At 37.1% G+C, this 24,898-nt stretch overlaps 1 long non-coding RNA gene across 1 annotated transcript in view; it reads left to right on the plus strand.

Moving 5' to 3' along the window:
* Positions 1 to 15,402, plus strand: part of LOC113925977 — a 313,329-nt gene extending 297,927 nt beyond the window's left edge. Inside the window, exon 3 of the long non-coding RNA XR_003521101.2 lies at positions 15,079 to 15,402. This is a non-coding gene — a long non-coding RNA (uncharacterized LOC113925977). The remainder of the gene's footprint in view (positions 1 to 15,078) is intronic.
* Positions 15,403 to 24,898: the final 9,496 nt, after the last annotated feature.

Genomic DNA, 24,898 nt, shown 5'->3' on the forward strand with positions numbered 1-24,898 from the left:
AGCTCTTATTCACAGCAGCAGTGGGTATCAGGTTTAGAAACCCTAAGTATATTCTAGAACTTAATGTTGGTTTTCATCACAAATACCGCAACCTATAAAGAAGTGCTAGTTGTTATGTGGTGAAGATTCATTAAACAAAACAAACAAAAGTATTCATATCGATGCAGGTGTCAGGTCAATTAAGTCTGAAGATTAGCCAAAGCAAACCAAACATAAACAGATCTAGTTCAAAGATATTATGTATAAGACTTGATGGAGCAAAAGAAGTAGGAATCAGGCCACTAAGTAATTCCAGAGACAGCCAGATGTTAGCTGCCTCTGATTTATAATTTATATGTAATGTACTGAAGGTGGATGCCTGAGAGTGAGGGGGGTGGGTAGCTATGTTCTAGGTAACAATGATACAACTTATAGAGAAGAGAATAGTACCTACTGAGTTATCAGAGTACACTTTAATCAATACGTGCAAACATACCTAGGTCAGTTGAGAGAGAGATTTTGCTATAAAAGACTAAATTCTCTGTAACTCAACCCCAAACCGTAGATGTTTCATTTTCTCTAGGTCCTCAAGTGTCATTTCTCTGTGTCCTACAGTGTGTGTTCATCTCCTGGGGTCATTTTAAAATGTACCGCTCTCTCCTATAGCTTTCCAGTGACACGGAAAGAGAAAGGACTTCTCTCTGAGTCATGTTGGCTTTTTTTTCCTTCTCTACATGCTATAGCGTTTCATAACATTCTGTATTTCAACAACTTGTCCTTAGGTGGTCAAGAACTTACCACTTAGTCCTTCTGGGTATTATTTCTCGTGAAATCACCTCAGACCCTCCTTTCCAAGTCAGTCTTCAGCCTTTGCACCATTGCTCATAGACTGTAATCGACTTTGACCCATTATTTCCTTGGGGGCTGAGACCAACTGATTGTATGTCAAAATCATTTCCTTTTGTTTCCTGGAAACACAGTTATGCTGCTTCTCCCAGTCTCCCTTGCACTAACGTGTCACCACTGACTAAGTTCTTGCCAATAGTGTGGCCACTAAGTTCTCGCTAATGGAACATGAGTAGGATGAATGTGCCCCCCTCCAGAACTGTCCTATTAAAACCTCCTGTCATCTCATGCATAAGCCTCTCTTTCCCAGCCACCAACTAAATGGAGAGTCCACTGAGGGTCATCCCAGGGGGAGGTGAAACCACAGTTGGAAAGAATGCTGGTCCTTGAATGATCAGTCGATGGCTGCTCGGCTAGAAGCATCCACCTTATACTGTGACCACAGAAAAACATACACTTTTTTTTTTTTTTGTCATTGAGATTTGGAGGTTCATCTGTTATGGAAGAAAGTGTTATTTTGACTAGTAAACTTTTCCCTCTGTGCTTAGTCAACGTCACCTAGGTAGAGTTCATCATTCTCATCTCCAATTCTTGGTGATGATTTGCTCACTAAATTTCCTCTTCATTTCATCAGCTTCTCATTTAGTCCAATGTCAGGACTTAAACTAGTCAGCCTATGGTAACTTCTTAAGGATGGGGACCTTCCTTCTTTTGTAGTGCCATGGTGCTTACAAAGCAAGGCACAGGGCACGTGATATAGATGTGCCTATTGATCCAGAAAGCCGCAAGAGAAGTCTGGGAGTCTTTCTTTCCTCTGCAGCCGGGAGAGGTCTATGGAACAAGTAAGTAAGGACAAATGTGTTGTGTTTACACATTCACAGAATGCCACTCAAAAACCACTCAAGAATCGCATCAGTTTTTGCAGGTGTGTTTTAGATTCCATAATCAAAACAGGCAGGGGATCCAGTTTTACCGATTAGATGACTATCATTCTTAGCCTCGCCTCCTCATTTAAAAAAACAAAACAAAACAGACTTCCTTTTTTAGAGCAGATTTAGGTTCATATCAAAATTGAGTAGAAAGTGTAGAGAATCCCCATATAGTTCTGCCCCCATCTATACATAGCCTCCCCACTATCCCCATTCCTCACTGGAGTGGTAAATTTGTTACCACTGAAGAACCTACACTGACACATCACTATCACCCAAAGTCCAGAGTGTACCTTAGGGGTCATTCTTGGTGTCGTGCATTGTGCAGGCTTTGACAGATGTACAATGACCTGTATCCACCATTATGGTGTCATACTGAATAGTCTTACTGCTTTAGAAATCCTTTGTGCTCTACAGATTCATTCCTCTCTCTCTCCCTCCTAACTTCTGGCAACCCCTGAACTTTTTACTGTCTCCATAGTTTTCCACAGTATCATATAATTGGAATTGTACAGTATGCAACCTTTTCAGATTGGCTTCTTTCATTTAGTAATAGCTATTTAAGATTCCTCCATATCTTTTCATGACTTATAGCTCATTTCTTTTTAGCTCTGAATAATATTCCATTGCCTGAAGGTACCACAGTTTATCTATTTACTAACACACAAAAAAAATCTTAGTTGCTTCCAAGTTTTTTTTTAAAGATTTTATTTATTTATTTGACAGAAAGATATAGAGAGAACACAAGTAGACAGACAGACAGGCAGGCAGAGGGCGAGGGAGAAGCAGACTCTCCTCTGAGCAGGGAGCCCGATGTGGGGCTCGATCCCAGGACCCAGGGATCATGACCTGAGCTGAAGGCAGACGCTTAACCGACTGAACCACCCAGGGTCCCCTGCTTCCAAGTTTTGACAGTTATAAATAAAGCTACTATACACATCTGAGTGCAGGTTTTGTGTGGATATAAGTTTTCAATTCATTTGGGTAAATAACCAAGGGATATGGCCATCTCATTTTTATTACTGAACTATCTCAAATACATTGCTGTTCTTAGTGGTGACAGTAGCTGGGCAAGCAGGTTTTCCTTTACTTTTCTCCTCCACCTTACAAACTCACACATGGAAACCCAAAGAACTTTCAGTTAACTTATTCCTTCCAATCTCAAGAGTGGCATCACCTGAAGAGAGGGTTACGGGGATGTTAAAAAACTCAGATGTGCTACCTCAAGTCTGGCACACTCATTCCTACATATGTACCCAGGAAGCAGAACTTTTTGGCCATAACTCTGCATCACCCCATAAAGATATTCCTATAGCAAGGCCTGACCTCCAACCTCCATTTAAATTAGCCAGTTCCCTTGATCTTTACTTCTTTTTGGTGCCTCAGCTGGGGCTCTTTGCCTTACCTCCATTTTACGGGTCTGAAATCTCTAGCCTCCTGCACAGATACTGATGTCTTTTAGGATTTCTGCTGCTGAGAAAGTTGTGGTAGGAGCTTTATTTAGTTCAGGATGATGGAGGATTAAAAGAGGCCAAAAACTGGTCTGGACCATGAGTTATAACTTGTCCTTTCTTTCTTGTTAATTCAGATATCTTAAAATAACAACAATAGGACCAGTTCTCTTGCAGGGGAGGGCTACTCTCTTGCTAACAATTGTTAATGCTTTATCTTAATATTTAAAAGTACACTGTCTCCTTTCTGAATATGAGTTGCATTGTGGAGGTGGTTTCATGACCACATCTTTATTTCTGGAATTATTTTTCTTTTTCTTCACTGAAACATGTGATGGAAAAGATCATCCCCTCACAACTAAGACAGAGAATATTTAAAAGGTGTTGTTCTTTAGTGTTTGGCATCACAATTGGTATTGAAATAGTAATTTGTCTGAAAGTGTTACTATCATAATAAAAGGTGATCAAATTATCTCACATATCATAACAATCAATTCCACTTTAATGGAAGGCAGTATCCTGAAAAGAAGGAATACAGAAAATGGGATGACAAGGGCCATGTGTCCATCTGTGTCCTCTCCTGGGACCCTACATCTGCAGTCTCTCAGCCACCACGCATCCTTCCCAGTGAGCGGCTTCAGTACTGTACTATTGTACGTCTCTCTGCCTTTGGCCAAGTTGCTTCCCCTGCCGACAAGGCCACTTCCAACTCTCTCACCCCCCGCCCAACTGTAAATGCCTTTTTAGCTTTTATAGATTAGCCTTTGGATAATGTGCAGTAAGCATAGTTTTCTGACTACGCTCATGCTCCATCCCACCCTTCACAGAATCCACTCCTCTTCCCTGGGGCACAACTCCAGTCACATGGAATCTGGTTGGACCCTCCTAGAGGCAGCCTGCCTTCTCCTATATGTCTCCCAAGAGCCCCATTTCAGCATGAAGTTCTGAAGGCCAGGGCTGTACCCTGTCTGTGGTGAAACCATAAAAAATAAGAAAAACTTGGATTTTTTTAAAAATAAAGCTCCATATATCAATTTAAGAACCTGACTATTCTGAGAGCGTGTTCTTTTTACACGTTAGATAGTTTCATAGTTTATGAAAAGGTAAAGTGATTGGATTTTCTCAATGCCTCTATTTGGCAAAATCAAAAGTGAGCAATCAAACTTGAGCTTTCAAGTATTTATTTCTTTACTAAATAAGTATTTAGTAAATTTATTTATTTATTTATTTATTTATTTAGATACATACTGCTTTATAAAAATCCACATATCTGGCTGTAGCACCTGTCCACACTTTATTACAAATGCTTCTTTATGTAGACGAGTGTCTCTATGCAGGTTCTAGACCCTGTGACAGTAGGGATCATGCCTTATTCATCTGCACACCAGGATCTAGTTAGTACAGAACATGTTTAAGGAGTATTCTCTGCAGAATGGTTGGAGGGAAGAAAGTTAACCACAAAAACAACTTAATGGTAGAAATAGTTTCTTTTAATTTTCTTTTCTTGTAAGCGTAATTTTAAGAAGTATAAAAAGCTCCTCCCCTAAAACAGTGGTACTTCAAGAAGCCAATATTTGTCTATAAATGACATTTCAATCTTTTAGGTCTACTTGCTACTACCTACCCATGTAAGTATATATGAAATGTACATATGAAAAAGAGGTAGTTTATTCAACGAAGTAACACTGATTTCACGTTTTTGAGAGAGAGAATACCTTGTGCTGAGTGAATGTAAAAATAATTTTAAAAATAATAATACCAGTATTCATTCTTATTATATTTATAAAATTTACACATTTTTTCACAACTGTTACCTCATCTGAACCTCAGAGGACTCAATGAATTAAGTATGAAATCCACTTCCCAGAAGGAATGATCAGAGAGCCTCGTTTCTGAAGTGGCAGAGTGGAAACTCAGAGCCATATATTCTATCCTCAAGCATAGGCTTTGTTTCTTCCCCATAGCAGTCATGTACCAAGCAGGGATGCAGTGAGAACAGAGCAATTTCTGTCTCCTATCCTGTGTTCCCTCGTGCATGCACATGAGAAGGAACATTTTATCGTTGATATCGTTTAGATTTGTCAGAATATGGTGATAAAACAGACTGATTTTTATTATTGTTGTTTTTAAATTCTGGACTGATAATGCATCACCACTCTTTTCCTGCGCCCTGAGAGGTAATCGCTACCCAGTCATTGGTACACCCATGTGTGTTAGTCAGACAAAGCCAGCTGCTACGGTAAATACCCTAAAAATCAAATGATTCTTTTTGCACAATAACAATTTATCTGTCACAACACAGTATAATATAGTTCTTCAAAGGGCTCTCAGATTCGTGCAGTCTTTTAGAAATCTAAGCTCTTTATCCTATGCCTCTGTACCCTTTAGGTCCTATTCTCCCTATTTAGCCCCTAGATGGTGAAAGAGAAAGCAGAAGATTTTGTCAGTCAGGCTTGTGAGTGGCACCTCTCAATTCTGCTCAGGAAGATGGCACACGTCACTGTAAGGAAAGCTGGGAGATATGAAGCTCCTCTGTACCCTGGGGTTAGGGGGCTCATTGGGTTTTGTTGAACACAAAGTATCTCTAATACACCTGTGCCCAGGCTTTGCTCACTCGCAGGGCTAAGCTGATGAATAGTCAGATCCTGGCCATGGTGGATGTCTATTAATCATGCATTTGGCAAAATATTTTGCAAGTCGTTATTGAAATAGAAGCACTATTTTTCTGGCAATCAATTTTTTTTAATGCTAATTCACTTCAGTTATCATTATCAGAAAAATTCAATTTACTTTCTGATCATTTTATAGTTTGCAAGTTATTTTTGCATCAATTTTCTTATTCTAGCTTAACCATTACCCTATGGATGGTCAAGATCTGTTTCTCTTCCCATTTAATATATGAACCATTGACACTCAGCAAGGCTAATGGTGTTTACCCCTTCATCTAGTAGCTGACAAATACTCTCAAAACAGAATTCTGTAAGGGGAAGTGTGTCAGACACTATCTATTTACCCAACCAATATTCATTCATCCAGTTTGTTTGTTAAAGATCATTCTCATTTCATTCAGATTTGCAACAGATGGGAGTTACATGGCACAGTTCAGGGCAGTAATAGAAAAGTAGAAGTCCCTTCTAAAAAGGGAAAGATAAGGCTGATTCTGCCTTCTCCTTTCTTCTCGTATTAACCAAAGATTGTCAATGCTTACAACAACAGCAGAAATTTATTTTCCCATAGATCTGGAAGCCAGAATTCCAAAAATAGTCTTGGCAGGACCATGCACCCTCAGAAAGCTGTAAGGGAGAATCCTTCCTTGACTCTTCCAGGTTCTGGTGGCTCCAGGCATTCCTTGGCTTGTCTGAATAACTCCAGTCTCTGCCTCCATCTTCACATGCCTTCATCTCTTCCCTGTGTCTTATTTTCTTTGACGTTTTATAAAGACAGCTATCATTGGAATCAGGACACACCGGGGTAATCCAGGATAATTTCATCTCCAGATCCTTAATATTATTGCAAAAACACCTTCACCAAATAAAATCACATTTACAGGTTCTCCATGTTAGAATGTGGGCGTGTCTTTTGGAGGGCCACCATTCAGCCCACCACACCATGTCTACAAGAATGGTTTCCCAGTGTTGCCATAACACATTACCACAAACTTAGTGGCTAAGAACAAAACACTTTTACTGTCTTACAGTTCTGGATGTCAGAAGTCTAAAATCAGTTGTCCTCAGGGCTGCCTCCCTTTTGGAGGCTTTAGGAGGGAATGTGCTACTTTGCCTTTTTCAGCTTCTGCAGGTGGCCTGCATTCCTTGGCCCAACGCCCTTTCTTGCATCATTGCCAACTGTTGTTTCCATCATCATGTCTCCTACTACTAACTACCTCCCTATTGCAAGTGCTCTTGTGATTATGTCAGGACTATTCATATTATCCAGAGGAATCACCCCACTGCAGTATCCCCAACTTAATCATATAGACAAAGCCCTTTTTGCCATTTGAGGTCACATACTCACAAGTTCCAGGGAGTACAGTGTGGATATATTTAGGGGGCTTTTATTCAGTCTACCACACCTACAGTGTCCCCCCCCAACAACAACAAAAAAATGTGCATTGAATACGTCACGCTTTGGTCAATTAAATTAAGTTCTGTGGTTGACCTCGCAAGGGATGCTGGGATAGGAGATGGATGTCCCATTATATATGGGCCAGGGCTGATGCTGGTGGACACGGCAAAAATGACCCCCTCTTCCACTCACAAAAGAGCCAGGGCTTGGGATTGTCAGGGCTCTGGTTACTGACCTCTGCTATCTGGATTCTCCTGCTCTTGGAGCAATGGATTTTAATCTGCAGCTCTCTCCCTTGTGGAAAGCTTAAAGCACTCTACAAGCATTTGGCTTGTTAATCTTCATAGTATCTCTGAACACCCCTGTGACGTTATCAAAGGGCAAAGGAAAGAACAGCAGTAATTATCCTTATTTCACAGACAGGAGAGATTGTGACAGGAAAGTGGTTCAATTAAGTTCTCTAATGAGTTGTGGAGAAAGACAGAAAAAGGACCCAGATTTCTGGAAAAGCCCATCCATTCCTCATCCCCTGCACCACTGTTTCACTTTTACAACTTCCTGACTAAGGATTTCTTAAAAGCGTGGTCTGGGCTTTCTGGCAGGTGAGTTAGTGACAACAGATGTGCAGGCTACGTTCATTTATGCCTATCTGCCTATGTCCAGTGTCACTGCCTTTGAGGGGGAGCTTGAGAGTTGTACATCCCAAGGTGGATGAGGCCAGAATGAGCCAGCCCCATGGGAAGCCGAAACTGAAGTATCAGCAGTGCTCATAGAACTCAATTTCTCCCTATTAAAATAATTGGTTAATGTAGTTTTTCAAAGGGTAGAATAGGTCTCTTTGCAATCTTAAATTTGAAATGGGCACAGGGTGGAACAGTACTATTGTATTCACTCTACTCTTGTGTACTTCCTAGGAAATATGCATATGCTCCTTAAGTTTTGTGGGCCTCAGTGAGCTAGTTTTTAATAACCTTTTACTAAAGGAAATTCTTGGAGATCATTCTGCAATGGGAGAAGGAAAAGAGGCCTGGGATAATGATGTTTCCTTATTCATATTCCCAAATCAGGCACTGAAGCACATTGATCAAAAACTCTACACTCTGCTCTTTCCCTTCCAACCCATCCTTTGTGCTATAAAATAATAGCACTTTTCAGATTTTGTGTCAGGAAGAAGAATTCACCAAATTGAAGGCAAAAATCTGAGAGATTATGGGATGAAACAGTAGAGAGTGGAGGCTGTGCAAGATCTCACTATGTTGAACCCCTTCTTCAGCTCCCTCATTTCCTGCAGGTGGGCTTTTTGCAATCTGGCTCCAGTCATCCCTCTGTTCTGTGGTCTTCAGCGATCCTGAAGAACATGTGATTTTCAGAACCTACCACACATTTTCTCATTTTATTTCCTCTGTGTGAAATGCATTTTTCTCTTATACCTGATTCTCTTGATTCCTATTCATTCGTCAGTTTTCATGTCATTTCTGTTTAGAAGCCTTCTCTTTCTCCCTAAGGCCAGATGAGATACACCTACATGGTGCTCTAGGACACCCAATATGTGTTCCAAAAAGATTTCTTAAATACATACTAAGTTCAATGTTCCAGCATGTTTTAAAGTTGAGATCTGAGGTACGTTTCAGAAGAATCATCAATCAAAGAAAAAACTAAAAAGCAAAGACGCTCCTCAACCAACATATCTGTAAACCTGTATTCTGGAATCCCAATTCTAGGAAATTTTCTTAAGGAAATAATCTGAAATTCAGAAATAGTTTTGGAAAGATGATATTCATGGCAGCATTATTTATAAGCATAAAGCATTGAAAACAATATAAATTCTCAAATATAGAAGTAAGGATATACTGTGGAAGGGATTTTATTCATCCATTAAAATTCTTCAAATGAAGAGTTTATAATAACAAGGAGAATACTTTTACTGTAGTGTTACATGAAGAAAGTAAGCTATAAAATTATATATAACACCTAGTAAAAATTTATATATTAAAAAAATCCAAACAACCACAAACTTGGAGTAAGAGAAAACAGTGGGGAAAAAAAATCCTCAAGAAACAGGTACCAAAATATTGGCGTACTAGAGCTATGGATAATGATCTTTTATTTTATATTCCTTAATATATTTTAAAATGTGATAAACTCATATTAAAAATAAGTTTATTAAAATATTATTACTTTATAATGAAAACCCCTCTATTCACAAGTTCCACAAAATATGTACAAAAAAATCCCCATATATATATATATATATATATATATAAAACAAAGTAGCAGTAACATGTAACTGTATTGTAAAAGGCATAAATTCATTAATAGTTTAAAAATTAATGGGTTTATCGTCTTTCGTGGCAGGACTTGCATATTTCTTATCACTTCAACTGGCAATAGATACAAAAGTATCATACTCAGGAAAATTTCTTAATTTGCCTGTAGTGGACATCTGTTGTTTTTTTTTTTTTTCCTGCCTGGGATTCCTTCTGTGTTCTTTGGAGATGGCATCCTGATTTTCTCTGGGGACCACTTGTACTATATTTGTAATCTCTGGGGTTTTTATGGGGATGGGCACGGGACTCACATCAGTCAGTCATTTTATTTTATTCCCAGAAACAGGAATTGATCTAGAGATGGAATAAGAGCCAAATCAGGTTAATGTCAAGAATTCATAGGTTTTTGTTGAAACTTCTAGAAGAGGGGTACACATTTTCCTATAATCACCAATACTAAGTGCTGTAAGATTAGAGCTACGGGGTCCTGTCCTCGCCAACATAGGAAACATCCTGCTGGAGAATGGTACGGTCCCAGAGAACAGTGCGGAGAGTTGGAGAAATGAATGGTTAGGGAACAATTAATAGACAGAGAGAGAAAAAGTGAGAGGGAAGAGAATTTCAGTTATTTTATTTAATTTCTTGGATCCATTTGTGTCTGAAATAACTTGAGACACTATATTTTCTATTTATGTTTAAACTCTCTTGAGTTACATTTCTATCCCATGCAATCTGAAGAATCCTAATTCCTCATTCTTATTCAAGTGCCTCACAGATTTGTTCCTCGTCTACCCATAAACCTAGCCTCTACAGAGAGAATCGAAGGAAAAGGAAAGTGTAAATGTTTCCATTGGGGAAACATCTAAGAGCCAGCCCACCCCCTTAGAGTAACGTTACCTGTGCTGTTTTATCATTTAGGTCCTTGATCATACTTGACTGCTCCATGGCCACCAACCTTCAGCTCACAGGTTCCAATATGTGGAACACCTTAGATTTTACATTCCCTAGCTTCAATATTTGATTACATTCTTAACTCTTGGTATTTTCCATCTTTCACAATTTATATTTTATTCCATCAGTAGTTTTCTAAATATTCTCTTCAAAGGGTATTGGTTTCTTATGATTAATTACATAATTACAGTATATACTTTAACTTTTATTGAGATATTTATTTTAACATCTTTTAAACAGATTCTTTGTGTGGCATATCTTAGAGCCCTCCCACTGTTGTTACGTTTTGTTGTCTTGTAATGTTTGTATAAAAATATTTTTATTGCCTTAAGTGAACAAAATATCTTTTTATGAAATAAATATTTTCCACACTTACTTACAGAAGTCAATGAGAATTATCAGAGCTGAAGGTCTGAGAATCTTTATACATAAAATTAGGTACTTGATTCTGGGCTTCTAGGTGATGAAAGGAGAATAAACACTCATTCTCTGAGCCAGTAAGAAAGAAGCTGATAAGAATTTAATCTGGGCTTTTCTTTCAACTATGTTTCTCTCATGAGATTTTCAGCTGCTGAGGAATAAATGACTCTCAGTTAAACACCAAAATACCAGGTAATTTTCTTGCAGAATTCTCACCAAAAAAAAAAAGGTAACCCCAGAAAAAATCAACCCTTTCTCCTGGGACACTAGTTGGAAGGTACCATGGATGCAGCACCTGGGGTGAACAGGGGTAATGGGGTTTATAATAATTAATTCACAGCAGCTCTTCTCTAGTGATCAAAGATTGAATCATATGCAAGTGTGGTTTTAATTTCCTCTTTTAAATGAAGAACAAGCAAAACTATAAATCACATATCCATTTCTGCCATAAATCTCATTTGTTCCATTGCTTGCCGACAGTCTGAAAGAAATATTTTATTCCTTGCATTCCTTGTCCATATCAGGTTCATTATATTTTATTCTTTCCAGTAATAAGTAAGCACAGGACATGCAAACTCTGAAGTCATTAGCAGTGATTTCTCTACTACCCCCAAGATCGACAGTGACAGGCAATCAGATACGCAAACAATATTGGCTTGTCTCCACACATTGCAGTTCACATTCCAAAGGAGACAAGATACATGCCCTACTACATGTGAGGGGCATCTTACAGTGATTTGTGGGTTGCAGTGGAAAAAAAATAGTCTCCAGCAACCTCTGGTTTTAGGAGATAAATTTTCTTCAATTTCGAAACCCCCAAACTATCTGGACATTAAACTCTTTGAAACACCAGTGCTTTGGAACTCCTCATACCCACCCATAGGATTCACTGACAAAAAACTAAAAAGACATGAAAATACCCTTCACTTATGTTTTTTTAACCTTCTAGAAACCAGGCTTTTCTGAAAGATCTCAGATGCTTCGGATACCAAGAGAGAGTCAGGATTTTGAGCCAAATTTGTGAGATGTTTTATTTTCTCTCGCAATCCCACTCTTCCTTTGAAGTTTTGCAGACTTATATATAATTTTCTCTTTGTTTATACTTTCAAATGTTTGATATATTTTTGTGGATACATAGCTTTTGCTAAGGAAATGGCTCTGCTTGATGTAAAAACCTAATAGTAGATAATACAGATGATTTTTCCCTTTCTCTCTGAAATAGTGGTTTTGCCCCAGTTACATGCTGAATTAGAAGTACGATGTTCCAAGAATAATGAAAAACTTATGCAAGATGTCTTTAGTCTTTTATACTTAGACCAGTTTAATAGAGAAAAGTGTTAGGATTTTGATCATAACGTGGTGCAAATTTATGTTAGTTGACCATAAATTTGAAAGTAAGATTATGACTTATCTTGAACTTGTAAAGATACATATTTTTGTATAATATTCCCAAAAGTCATAGCTCATCACTTTGTAGGCCGGGAAATAACTTTCAGAAAAGGAGTCATGGATTGCAATTCTAATCTCAGTTTCTTTGCTAGGATCTTATTGTGTAAGTCGTCTGATTTATTAGCTTTTTTGGCTTTTTCTCAGAGAAAATAGTCCTTTCTTCCCACTTACTCACAAGGAAAATGTTGAATATCATGGACATTTGCTAAGATAATACAGTTTATTTGAAAGAACACCAAACCAAGAATAAAATTGCCCAGGCCAAATTATTTAAATTTATACTCTTTTGAGGGAAGCATCTTTGGGTCTCTATTTCCTAAAGTATAAAATGAGGGATTTTAAGGAGGGGAAATCTAAATTTCTTCCAAATTGTAATAAAGTATGATCAGAGCTTTGTTTTCTTCTCCTCTCCTTTATGAGAAGCAGGCTGAGGTAAATTTGAGATAAGGAAATGCATGTATAAGATGAAAGATATAAATTATAATACTGTATAACAGAAAATATATACCAGACAGTGTTTTTGGCAATACACACACACACACACACACATACACACACACATGCACATGCACACATGCACACATAGCTCATGTAACCTTCATAATTGTCTTTTTTTGTTAGGTAACATTATTATCTGCATAATACAGATGAGGAAAATGATTCACAGAGAATCAAACAGAATAACTTGGCCAAAGTCTCATAGCCAATTAATGTCAGAATCCAGCTTGAAACACACAGGCAGTTTGGCTACATAGCTTACACTCTTAAACTCTGAACTATAATACCAGTTTTCTCATTGAAATGTGATAGTCTAGGATCTTTATAAATGTGGTAAGTTCTTGCATTGTTCAGAGATATCTGGAAGACTACCTAGGGCCATGAACACAACCTCTATAGCTTGCCTTCAAAGCATAATCCCAGGAGTCCTGTCTCATCATTATACCTTCTTTACAAAGAAATAAATTGCTCCTAATGACAGAGCCACATGTTGGTGGAGAATTATCTGTATGTTTTGGTTTGTTGCTGCTAATTCATTGTAGTCATGGGAAATGGTCTCTCTGATATTTGCTGCACTCTAATTTCCTGAACAATATGTCCTTTCTCTCATGTGTCTCCTTTGGAAGGCCTTCCTGAGGTTTCCTGTGGTACTGTAATTCTTGTGGATTTTGCAAAGTGGTTTTGTGACCTTTGAGACTTGAGACAGAGTAAGAAAATGTTAACCTCTTATTTCCCTCAAAGGAGGAAGGAACAACTTGAATGATGATACCAGTCATGATTATGATAAAGAATAAGATGGAATTTTTTAATCCATATTCAACCCAGAGTTCAAGTATTTGTTTCCATTTTGGAAAGTTTGCTTTAGCAGTGGTACAACGTGTTATATGGGAAGAATACTTGAGTTGGGAAGAACCAAGTAGGAGAATTCAGCCGTAACCCAGATGACAAATGGTAGTGACTGAATCAATATGATGGTTAAAGGAATAGCAAAAAAAAAAAATTGAATTTGAGAAATATGAAAGAGATGATCTGACTAAAATTTTTACAATGGCTTGTGTTTGGGGGGCATGAGGGAGAGGAAGTTGTCAAAGTAATATCATTTCTAACTTCAGAATTAGGAGGACCGTGGGCAAATTACTTCACCCCATTGAGCCTCAGCTTTTCATGTTTGAAGTAGACATGTATACCTGGTGAGCATATTAGAACATTCCAATGAAAGGATGCAAAAGCACCCAAGTCAGAGGCAGAAGTAGGTAATGCTCAGTGAAAAGAAAAGATTATTATTTAAGAGGCACTAACAAATTATTATTTTCCCATAGACTTGTAAGACGTATAAGATGCCTTCACAAAAACATGGGTGCTTGGGTGGCTCAGTCGGTTAAGCATCTGACTCTTGATTTCAACTCAGGTCATGATCTCAGGGTTGTAGATGGAGCCCCGAGTCCAGCTCCATGCTCAGCAGGGAGTCTGCTTGAGAATCTCTCTCCCTTTCCCCGCTTCCTCTCCTTCAGCCCCTACCTGCCCCCATGCTTGCGAGCTCGCTCTTTCTCTCAAATAACTAAATAAATCTTTAAAATAAAAAAGCCTTCACAAAACAGGTGACAATCTGAAAAAAAATGCACTGGGACAAGAAAGTATATGACCAACTCTGATTCTCTTCTAGAATCTAAACAGCCAAAACATTAATAGTCAGAAGTCATTTTAACTTAGAGCTCTTTCTTGAGAGAAGTAGGCAAATGATAACTAAACATACTTCTCAGAAGAAGTAAGAATTTGAGAAACCTTTGGCCTTACTCAACACAAGACCATGCTTGTCACCAAGAGGGAAATGGGGTCTCAAAATCGGTATGCTCCTAAAAAGAACCCCCCCCCCCCCGCCCAGTAATGACAATCCAGGCATCATGACCTCTGTGCAGAGCATCAGATGTCTCAAGCTGCCCTCTGTGTCTGCAGGCTGGAAGGCAAAAGAAACAGGGGTTGACAGTAGAAAGCATTTGTTGAAGATGGCAAAGTCTTCATTGGCCTAAGTCTCTAGACATGTTTATAGAGAAGAGCAGGTATGCTTAACTGCTCACCCACCCACTTCGATTAACTGTGAAAGAAGTAAACCTCTATTACGTTAAATTACTGAAATTTTAAGGTGTATTTTAGCAGCTGGTTTTATTTTAATACAGTATACATTTTACTAATTTACTTATTTTTCTGTCTGCCCCACCCACCAAGAGCCCTGAAGAGATGGATCCTTGATGACATCACTGAACAACGAGAACAAAACCAGGAAATCAGCTGACTCCAGACATCTTGCTACCTGAGAAGAATGTACTTGTATTTGTTTAAGCTACTATTACCTGCCTTTACTTGGAGCCAAGAGCACTCCCAGCTGATACACCATTAGGGAAGATAGCTGAAAAAAAAAAAATCAGTCTCAGATGTGGAGTTCTGTATGACAGTTCTTAGTCATGTCAAGCAGAATTTAGCTCATTTTGTGTGAGTTAAGCAAGTACCAGGTTTATTCAAATAGGAAGAACAATTACAATAGCTTTGATGCTTTCATGGAAATTTAGTTTTGTTTTTTTTAATCAAAATGCCTGCTATGTTTGTATCTGACAAACTTAAGGTACTTGGAAGTCTAAATTAAAAAAATGTAAAAACTGGCGTTTTATGTGATTTAGTTCATTATAAAAAATGCTCTGCCATTTCTTTGAGTGTGATAGAAATTTTGTTTACACAGTCTTTCTCTTTCTGCAATAACTGAAATGTTGGCCAAACACAGTAATGTGTGTGCTTGACATATCTAATGTCAACATTCCATGTAGCCTCATTCCTTTGTCAGAAATCAGATAAATTAAGACTGGGACAGAAATTTAAATGTCATAAATGTATATTCAGAAAATTACTTTTAAAAACTTTTTTAAAGATTTTATTTATTTATTTGACAAAGATAGAGAACACAAGTAGGCAGAGCTGCAGGCAGAGCTGCAGGGAGAGAGAGAAGCAGACTCCCGGCTGAGGAAGGAGCCTGACGTGGGGTTCGATCCCAGGACCCTGGGATCATGACCTGAGCCGGAGGCAGATGCTTAACCGACTGAGCCACCCAGGCGCCCCTAAAAACATTTTTTAATCCCAGCATCAGTTTATTGAGATGTCACTAGCCTCTTTCTTTTGGGGAAAAGCAAAACAAAACAAAATAAAACAGGGAAAAACTTGTTTATTTTTCTTATTTGGATTCAGTTAAAAGAAAAACAGTGATATTATTCCATGCCAAGCAAGTGAAACTGGAAATATTATGTAGAATAACCTATCAAGAATTTAAAAGAGCTTGGAAATTTTTTGTGTGTTTTCTCACTGGTGGAAATGGTCACTTAAGCTAACAAAAGCTTTTAAACAATTAAGATTGCACTTCTGAATCAATGTATGGTTGTAGTAATACTTTTGTTGAGGACATAAGATTAATTTATGATAGAAATGCTTTATTAATTACTTCACCTGTTTATGGCCATTTTATCCAATGAATTCACTGACACTATCAAGCATTCACTATATGGACATTCTGTCTAAGTAACAACCTTGCTCTGAAGAGAGAGTTTAGGGTTGCAGGAGGTATCATGGTTTTGCAGTCAGGCATTCCTGAGTCTGAGGTCCAGCTTGGCTTTTCACTTCTGTGGCCTCAGGAAATTTAATGAGGGCATCGACACTCCAGTTTTCACCTTGTGTTAATGGACCTTATAGATTTGGTGCAAGGATAAGGTGAGATGGCATATACAGAACGCCCAGCTCGGTTTCTAGATCAGAGGAGACTCTGTGGACATGTGTTCTGTTCTTAGAGATATGACATTTTATCACGTGGGTGACAAGACAGTCCACCACGCACAAAGGAAGTGTAGATAGAACACAGGGCAGGGGATAATGCAGGAAAAGGAAGTATCGAAAGATGACCTGTGAACTGAGTGTTGAAGAAAGGGTCTTATCTGAACATGGAGAGATGTGTGGGTGTGTTTTCTGTTGCCCCTTTAGGAAGGATTATCTTCTTGCTTCTCACACAGCGGCAGGGTGATACATCTTTTTCAGTATTAACTGCACATCAGCTTCGTTAATGTATTGGATGATTTGAGTTCTTCCTTATTATCCCTCATTATTTGCTGTCTTGCCCAATTTAACTTCATCCATCTGAAAGCTGGAAAATTGTGTTTAGATTCTTTTTCATTGTTGTTTAGGTTAAGCTTGAAAGTGTTGAATGCTTAATGACCCATCTTCATTATGTGAGGAAATTACATAATGCAATGTACCAGCTTGGCTTTTAACCTTAAATTTTAACTCGATTATTTAGTCATTAGCCTATGTTTTATATGACCCCCATTCTTAGGATGATCAGTAGAGGCTCACTTCTGCATTATTGTGGGATGCAGTAAATCAAATTCAACAAAACTTCCCAAGGACCTATCAGGGTGGGCTCAGGTACTTTATATATTCATCTTTGTATCTTCAAGCCCTACCATGGTACCTAGTACAGATTAGGCACCCAATAAACAGTTTTTAATGAATGAATGCTCGGGCCTCTGATGGATACCAATATGAATAAGATGCTGTTTGACACTCAAGAATTTCTAAAAATGATTATGGGGGTGTCTTTGTTTGGGCTGCTATAACAAAAATACTATAACCTGGGTGGCTTATAAACAACAGACATTCCTTTCTAATAGTTTTGGACACTGGGAAGTCCAGGATCATGGTGCTGGCAGATTCGTTGTTTGGTGAGAACCCGCTTCCTCTTTGCACTATGTCCTCATGTGGCAGAAAAGTCGAGGGAGCTCTGGAGGATCTCTTTTATAAAAGCACAAATCCCACTTATGAGGGATCCACTCTCATCACCTGAGCACCTCCCAAAGGCCCTCTGTCCTATATAATCACAATGGGCTTTAGATATCAACATGTGAATTTGGAGGGGCAAACAAATATTCAGTCTGTAGCAGAAGTCTGATTAAAACAGAATAATTCCACATGTCTGGCTATATATGAAGGGACACAAAGTAGTATAGGAATTAGATGGTTAAAGGGGTAGATGACACGTGGTTGGTAAAGGAGAACCAGAAGACCATGCAAGAGGCAATACTGGAAAACAGTATCAATGTGTGACTAAGGAAAGAATTCTTTGAAGTCCACGTGTACAACTCTGATACACCAGATACATCACTGTGTTGTCCTTGAAAGAGAGGAATGTGACTATCTTATCTGTGTCCTTCCCACATTATGCAGGCATGAATAATCCCAGACATATGATAAATAGTAAATACTGTATAGTTTGTGTATAACATAGACTGGATTGATTGATAAGATTGATCAGCTCCTATGGAAAAAAATGGGCCTACCTAGTAAAATTCATTTGTTTTTGTCATTTGTTGTGGGTTTTACAGTTAAAGAGAAATTACACAGAGGGAAATTATATTTTGCCTGTTATTACTTAGTACTCCAATGGAAATTATCCCAAACTTCCCATGTAAATTAAGAAAACCTTCATAAGTATAAGGTAAGATGTTTGGAGTTAGAAAATCTGATTTCATATCCAGAACCATCACTTTCTACCTGTGTATGTTGGGGGTAAGATATTTGCCCTCGCTTAGCCTCCATTTTAGTATTAATAAAATAACAGTAATCTTTACATCAGTGGCTGTTTGCAAATTAAATGAGATTAAGGTTCATAAAGTACTTAGCAAATTTTAGAGCCTCAGTGCTTGAAAAATTTTACCAAGCCAAAATGCCTTGGCTTCCAAGTAATAAATATTTCTAATTCAAATTAACTTAAAGAATAAAGAAATTCCTTGGTACATATAATAAAGAGCCCAGGGAAACATATTTCAACTTGGATCATGCAGAAAACCAAATTCTTTCTTTCTACACTGACTTCCTTAATGAGTTGGTTTTATGTGCTGTCAGGTCAGCTCTGCTAACCCTCATGGCCCAATATAGCTGCATGGCCCGATATAGCTGCATCAGTGACACGGTAATGGTCAAAGACATAAAGTGACTATCTTTCCCAGTGCCTCATTCTTTTGATAAATAAATATTTTCTACAATAAACCTAGTAGCTGTGTTTCCTATCTCTTTGATCAGAAATGAAACATATTCATGCCTATTGATTATTTCCTAGCAAGAGGATGGGGTTATTTTTACTAGTATGGACAATTCATTTGGGAGGGAGTGGATTTTGAGGATTCAAAAAACATCACTACCATAAAATATGATTTTCTAGTTTGGATTTTTTATAGCCACTCTTGAATTTTTTTTTAAGAGGAAAATTTTCTAATGAAATGTTTTTCAATCCCATATGAAACCTATTGAAGTATTTGTTTCTATCCAACAAAAATAATCAATTCTACTCATTCAATAGGGAAAAACTGTCTTAGCTTTGTCAAGTTTAAGTAAGCACTCAAAGATAAAAACACCAAATTCATTCTTGTAAGCAATTTGAAATAAATTAGAGCAGATGAACTACCTCTTTTTTTTTTTTTCAAATTTATCTTACAAAAAAATCCACTGACTCTTGAGTGGCATGTATTTTTCATATGTTCTCTACCAAACATGTATTTGATTTTTATGAAGTAGTGTTCTGTTCCATGAAATTGCATTTAACCAGAGATGAAATATGCATTTTGAATTGCTCCCAAAGAGACATGACATCATTTAATGTTCAAATATGGATTTAGTAAGTTCTTACAGTGTCTCAGAAGCAGTGACTTGCTTGCCAGGCATTAACTCATGTTGTATGTTCCCTTCACACTTTAAAGTTTTAATGGTATACAAAAACTCCACCACAGGGCAGTGTACAGGAAATCATAATTTAGAAGAGATATTATTATCTTAAAATGCTACATACAATAAATATATGAAGTTCTATGAGGAATTTGACCTTTTATTAAAAAAAAGCAGAATACAATAAGCAGGAATGCTTCCCCTTAGATCTTAACATATTCGCCTATTTTTACCAGATGTTTTTATTTTAGTGATTTTTTTTTTTGTTCCACATAAATGACAATATTTTTTTCCAAGTGTAAAAAGAATGAATGTTTATGGAAAAAATAGGTTGTGAAACATTACATTTGGCATTTCTGTTCAGTGCCAAGATTAAATGATGTGGTGGGAAAGTTACAAATTATTAATGTGTTCATTCCATTGAATGACTATAAGGATTTCCTTTTATGGGTGAAATTTCCCCCATTTCCAATTTTATTTTTAAGCCTTTTTTTTTTTCATGCAACGTGCCTTTGTAAACCACACAACCCACTCAAAACTGCTAATGATTTACACAACCCCCAGATGTTTAAAAACATGTAGGAAAAAATAAAGTAGCAAAACCAAACAATTAAACCACTAGTATTGTGACCATGACACTCACTGGAAGGCTCTTGTATTTCTTGGTGAATAGCGTATGTCTGGGGTTGTAAATTAATATTACAGCTCTTTATTATGCAGGATATGCCATGACATTTTGAAATCACAGAACAAATGCTGGTTTTGAGATACCCAAATTGAATTGCAGTTAAAATAATAGGTGTCATTGTAGGACAAATAAATCTCAGAAATAATGCTACAGTGTGCATGAAGACTATTAACCACCCATCATGTTTTCATATTACATCAAGACAACCAAGAGAATAATAACTGTCTGGAATTTTACATTTGTTTGGGTGGGAATCTGACAATTAAGACAGATTTTCAATATTATGTTTAGTCAACTCAGTTTAGGATTATAGATATCTATAATTTGCTTGTTGTAGGAAAGGCAGTGATGACTGATTTTATGGGTGGAGACAGAGATTGGCGGTAAATCAGGGGTGACAAGTGAAGGCTAATTAATTTTTCAACAAGAAATCTCATAGGATGATACTATCTTGGTGTCTTCAAACGTTCATGTCAGCCTTGCGACATTCACAAATATTGGAATCCCTGAGTCACAGTAATTAAACACGTAAGAGAAAGAACCCTGTAAACCAACCACCAGTAAATTCATTTCAAAAGGGACATTCTTTCCAAATGACCAGAGTTATTGTCTCTCTCATCAGAAAATTTTCATCCCAGTTTATAGTTCCTGGGAAACTGGATGATTATTTGAATTTTTTTTTGCTTGGAAAGCATGGAAACAAAGTGAAGGCAAAAGGTGGGTTTCGCTGGTTGAGTAGGTACCACTCTAAGGCAGCTGAAAAATATCTCTCATATTTAGACATTCTGGGGCTGGATGCACTTGTTCACTGGGTGGTTCTTTGGAATGTCCTTCTCTTGTTCTTCCAGGCAACGCTCATTTTTAATTCAGTCTTTCTCCAATAGAAATCATTAGTTTACCACTTCCAAATTTAAATCACAGTTCCATTATGCCACTCAGGTTATTTCTACATCACTTTCAGTAGTGTTTCGGACGTTCCCGGCAGTTTTAAGGCATACAATTGCTACCGGATTTGCCTGATAATATTCAAACTCCCAGAGAATCATTTTATTTGTTTGTTTACTTACGTATTTACTTATTTATTATGAGGTACCTCTCCCAAGATCATCACATTTCTCATCCTCTGTAAAACACCCATTTACTCTTTTTCTTACTGTGTTTCTCCTTGTTCTGTATTTCCTAATAATAATGCTGCTGATGATTAATAAGATCTACTGCTTAATTACTAGTAACTCAAATGTCACAACAACTCTGGTACCAATGGAGCCTGGATCTGAAATCATGTATGTATGGCCCAAAGGTCTATGAATTCATTACTAAATAAACAGAAGTAAACAAGATTGCCATTAAACCTATAGTTATATATAAAAATAATGATAGTAAGTAGTAAATATGACAAGAATTAAAGGAATCTTTCTTTAATAAAAATAAGTAACTAAATACTAAATAAGAAATTCACATTGGAAGTGCCACTGGTTGCTTCTCTCAGGTTCCTGCTGAAATTCCCAAATGCAAAGCAACTTCAGGGAATAGTGTATAGGATTGATAAGGTCCAGGAAGTAGGGACACTATTGTCCCTACAAGAACAATATGAATGGACCTTCTTTGTCTCTCAGTGATTTTTCTCATCCATCCCTTACTGAATCATTTTTTTTTTATTCCATGTGAATTTTATTTCAAATCTCTCATTCTTTTTGAGCCTCCAGATCTCTACTCTTATCTTCTCCCGCTTAACAATAATCTTGCCCCTTTTCATTGTCTATACAAGTACAAATAAATGGTAAGGGGCCACCTAACTGCTCATATTACATCTAGAAATTCCAGCAAATGAATTAGAACTCTGAATTATCTCGGAGTTCTAAAATGATTTTAAATAATCTCATTGAACCAAAGAAAGTACACTCTTTATAAACTATGAGAAAAAAAATTGTGAAGAATATTGAGAATAGACAAATAAATGATTTTTTTTCCACAAAGGAGATAAGATAGATTACACAAAAGATGAGAAGTTTATTACTAAATCTAGATAAAAATGATAATAGCCTTATAGATTTTATTTTTATATGTAAGTTTCATAGGTAAAGTTTTATTTCATACCTAAATTTTACATTTTAAGTTTTAGAATGTGTCAAAAATTGTGAATCATGTATAAACATAAAATATACCAACTTTGAAAAATACAATAAAGTACAGAGCAAAAGTTAAATAAATATAAAGGAAAACAAAAACAAACATAAAAACACCACCCCTGTGTGTAAAATTTGTTCATAATTGTTTGTCCACTGCTCTCTTTGCCATTAACTTGCAGAGTAGACTTTTCCAGACCACTGACTTTGGACTTCTGAATGTGACTTGTTTTGGTCAATGAAATATGAGCGACTTGGGTGTGGTGCTCAAGCAGAAGCTTTAGAAGCTGTACACATTTTTGCCAGTGTTTTTGTGTTCTTGTAATGGACGTTGGGGTACATCACTGGAATCATGTTGCTCTCTTGTGCTATTGCCTTCCACCAAAGGAAAACCCAGAAAGGGTTCTTTCAGAGGACACCCAAACCTGATCTGCAGACTGAAGCCAAGCTCAAGGGAGACCTTCTAAGAGCTGCAGGACCATGGAGCCTGAGGATGCTTTGAGGTACAACACAAACTTTATATTGTGTGAGTGAGAAATAAATATTTGTTTAAAGTTATTGAGATTTTATGTTTGTTTTTACTGAACATATCCTAGGAAGTGCTAAGACGTAATATTTCATCCCTCTGCCCTGTCACCAAGTGGGATGGGTAGAGAAGAATCATTGTCAAATATTTTAAAGTATTTTTATACAAAACTTTTATTGCTTCTATGTTTTATGTATGGTTTCAGGTGATACCTTAGAATGCAATTTTCCAGCCTCATATTTTAATTTAACATTGTTCATGATAGGACAATTTCATAAAGCACATTTGTAACAGGTTCATACTATTTCATCATATCAAGACCCAAATTCCTTTAATCATCCCACATTGTTAGAACATTAGGTTGTTTCCAATTTTAAATGAACACCTTTGATCTTACACTTGTGTTTATATTACAGACAATAAGCATAGGAGAATCTCCTGGAATGGAATTAATGTGTCAAAACAAGTACATATTTTAAGTTTGCTGATGCATATTGTTTTTGTCATCCAGAAAGTTTGGACCAATTTACCCTTCCATCACCAACACATGAAATTTCAATTTTGTTGTACTCTCATTACTATTAGGAACTGAAACTTCTAAACATTTCTTAATTTTATAGACAGAAACGGGATCTTGTTTCAATTCAGATTAGAATTTAATTTTAAAATATTGAATTATAAGCATTAAAAGAGAAAGGACTGCTCATCAGGAGTCAGGCTGCGATTATAGTGAATAAGTTATGTGACATTAATTTATGCCACACTGACATTGTTTACTTTGGAGGACAGCATCACAGAAATGGTATGCAAAGGATTTCTGGAGACATAATACATTGGCATTTCAAAAATCATTTTACAAAGGCTCTTTGTGAATAAAATGGAAAAGATATGTACTTAAAGGTATTAGAAATAGGTGAATTTGTAATAGATGAAAATAATGATTCAGATGTGGTTTTGCCAATAATTGGGGAAATTTTGAAAATCTATTTTGAGTTGTCACAATGATTTAAAGGTATTGTAGGCATTTAGTAGGTGAGGGGGCAGGGATGATACATTTCTTGTATTTTATAAGATGGTCCTTTACAAAAGGAGCTTGCCCCAGTGCTGAGCACAATAGACTATAGCGTATAAATATTGGATCAGTAGCAACGTAGATAATCTCTACAAGATCTATGATAAGTCTTTTTCCTTGGAGCTGTCTCTCTTTCTCATCCTTTCCCTCTTTCTTTTTTTCTCTCACTCTAAATTCACACACACACACACACACATTAAGTATTTATTCATGAACTCATTTAACGAGTTCGTTGAATGGGGATAACACTGCCATGCAGTTCTAATTCATGAATAGCAAATTCAAGAATAAGAAAGAAGGAAGCCAATGTCCTGGCTAAAAAACCAAATTCCAAAATATTATAAAAGACCAACCACTAGAAGTATTTTTAACAGGGAGAAACTTAAAACAGAAATAGTAACTTAAAATTCAATCAGAAGGATTGTGTGGTCGAGAGTCAGTGAGAGCCGATTAACTTCCAGGAAGTCAGGAGACGTAGATATTGACTGTAGACCCTGCCAATGATTTGAAAAGCCTCACTTGGAATCTTTGGAAAACCTACTCATTGCCCTCTGTCCACATTTTTACCAGCTTCTGCCATAGGAGAACAACCATGGCTTCTCCTCCTCCAAGTTCCAAATCTCACGTAGGTGTCTCTTACAGTCAGACCCTGAGCTATAACCCAGCTAGCCAGGAAGTCAGGGAAATGTGGTTTTCAGGTGTCAAGCCCTTGTGATACAATGAGAATATAGAGGGGGAGGCAGTGGTACTTAGATGTCAATAGTCAATCTGGCACACTAGGCAGGATTTCCAAATTTTGTATATTTTCACTTTTCTTTTTTGCTCCATGAAGCACAGTATAACTACACCATCTGTTCCAATTTATTTTTCTTCCTTAATTACAT

The sequence above is a fragment of the Zalophus californianus genome, chromosome 2, assembly GCF_009762305.2.
Source record: "Zalophus californianus isolate mZalCal1 chromosome 2, mZalCal1.pri.v2, whole genome shotgun sequence".
NCBI lineage: Eukaryota > Metazoa > Chordata > Mammalia > Carnivora > Otariidae > Zalophus > Zalophus californianus.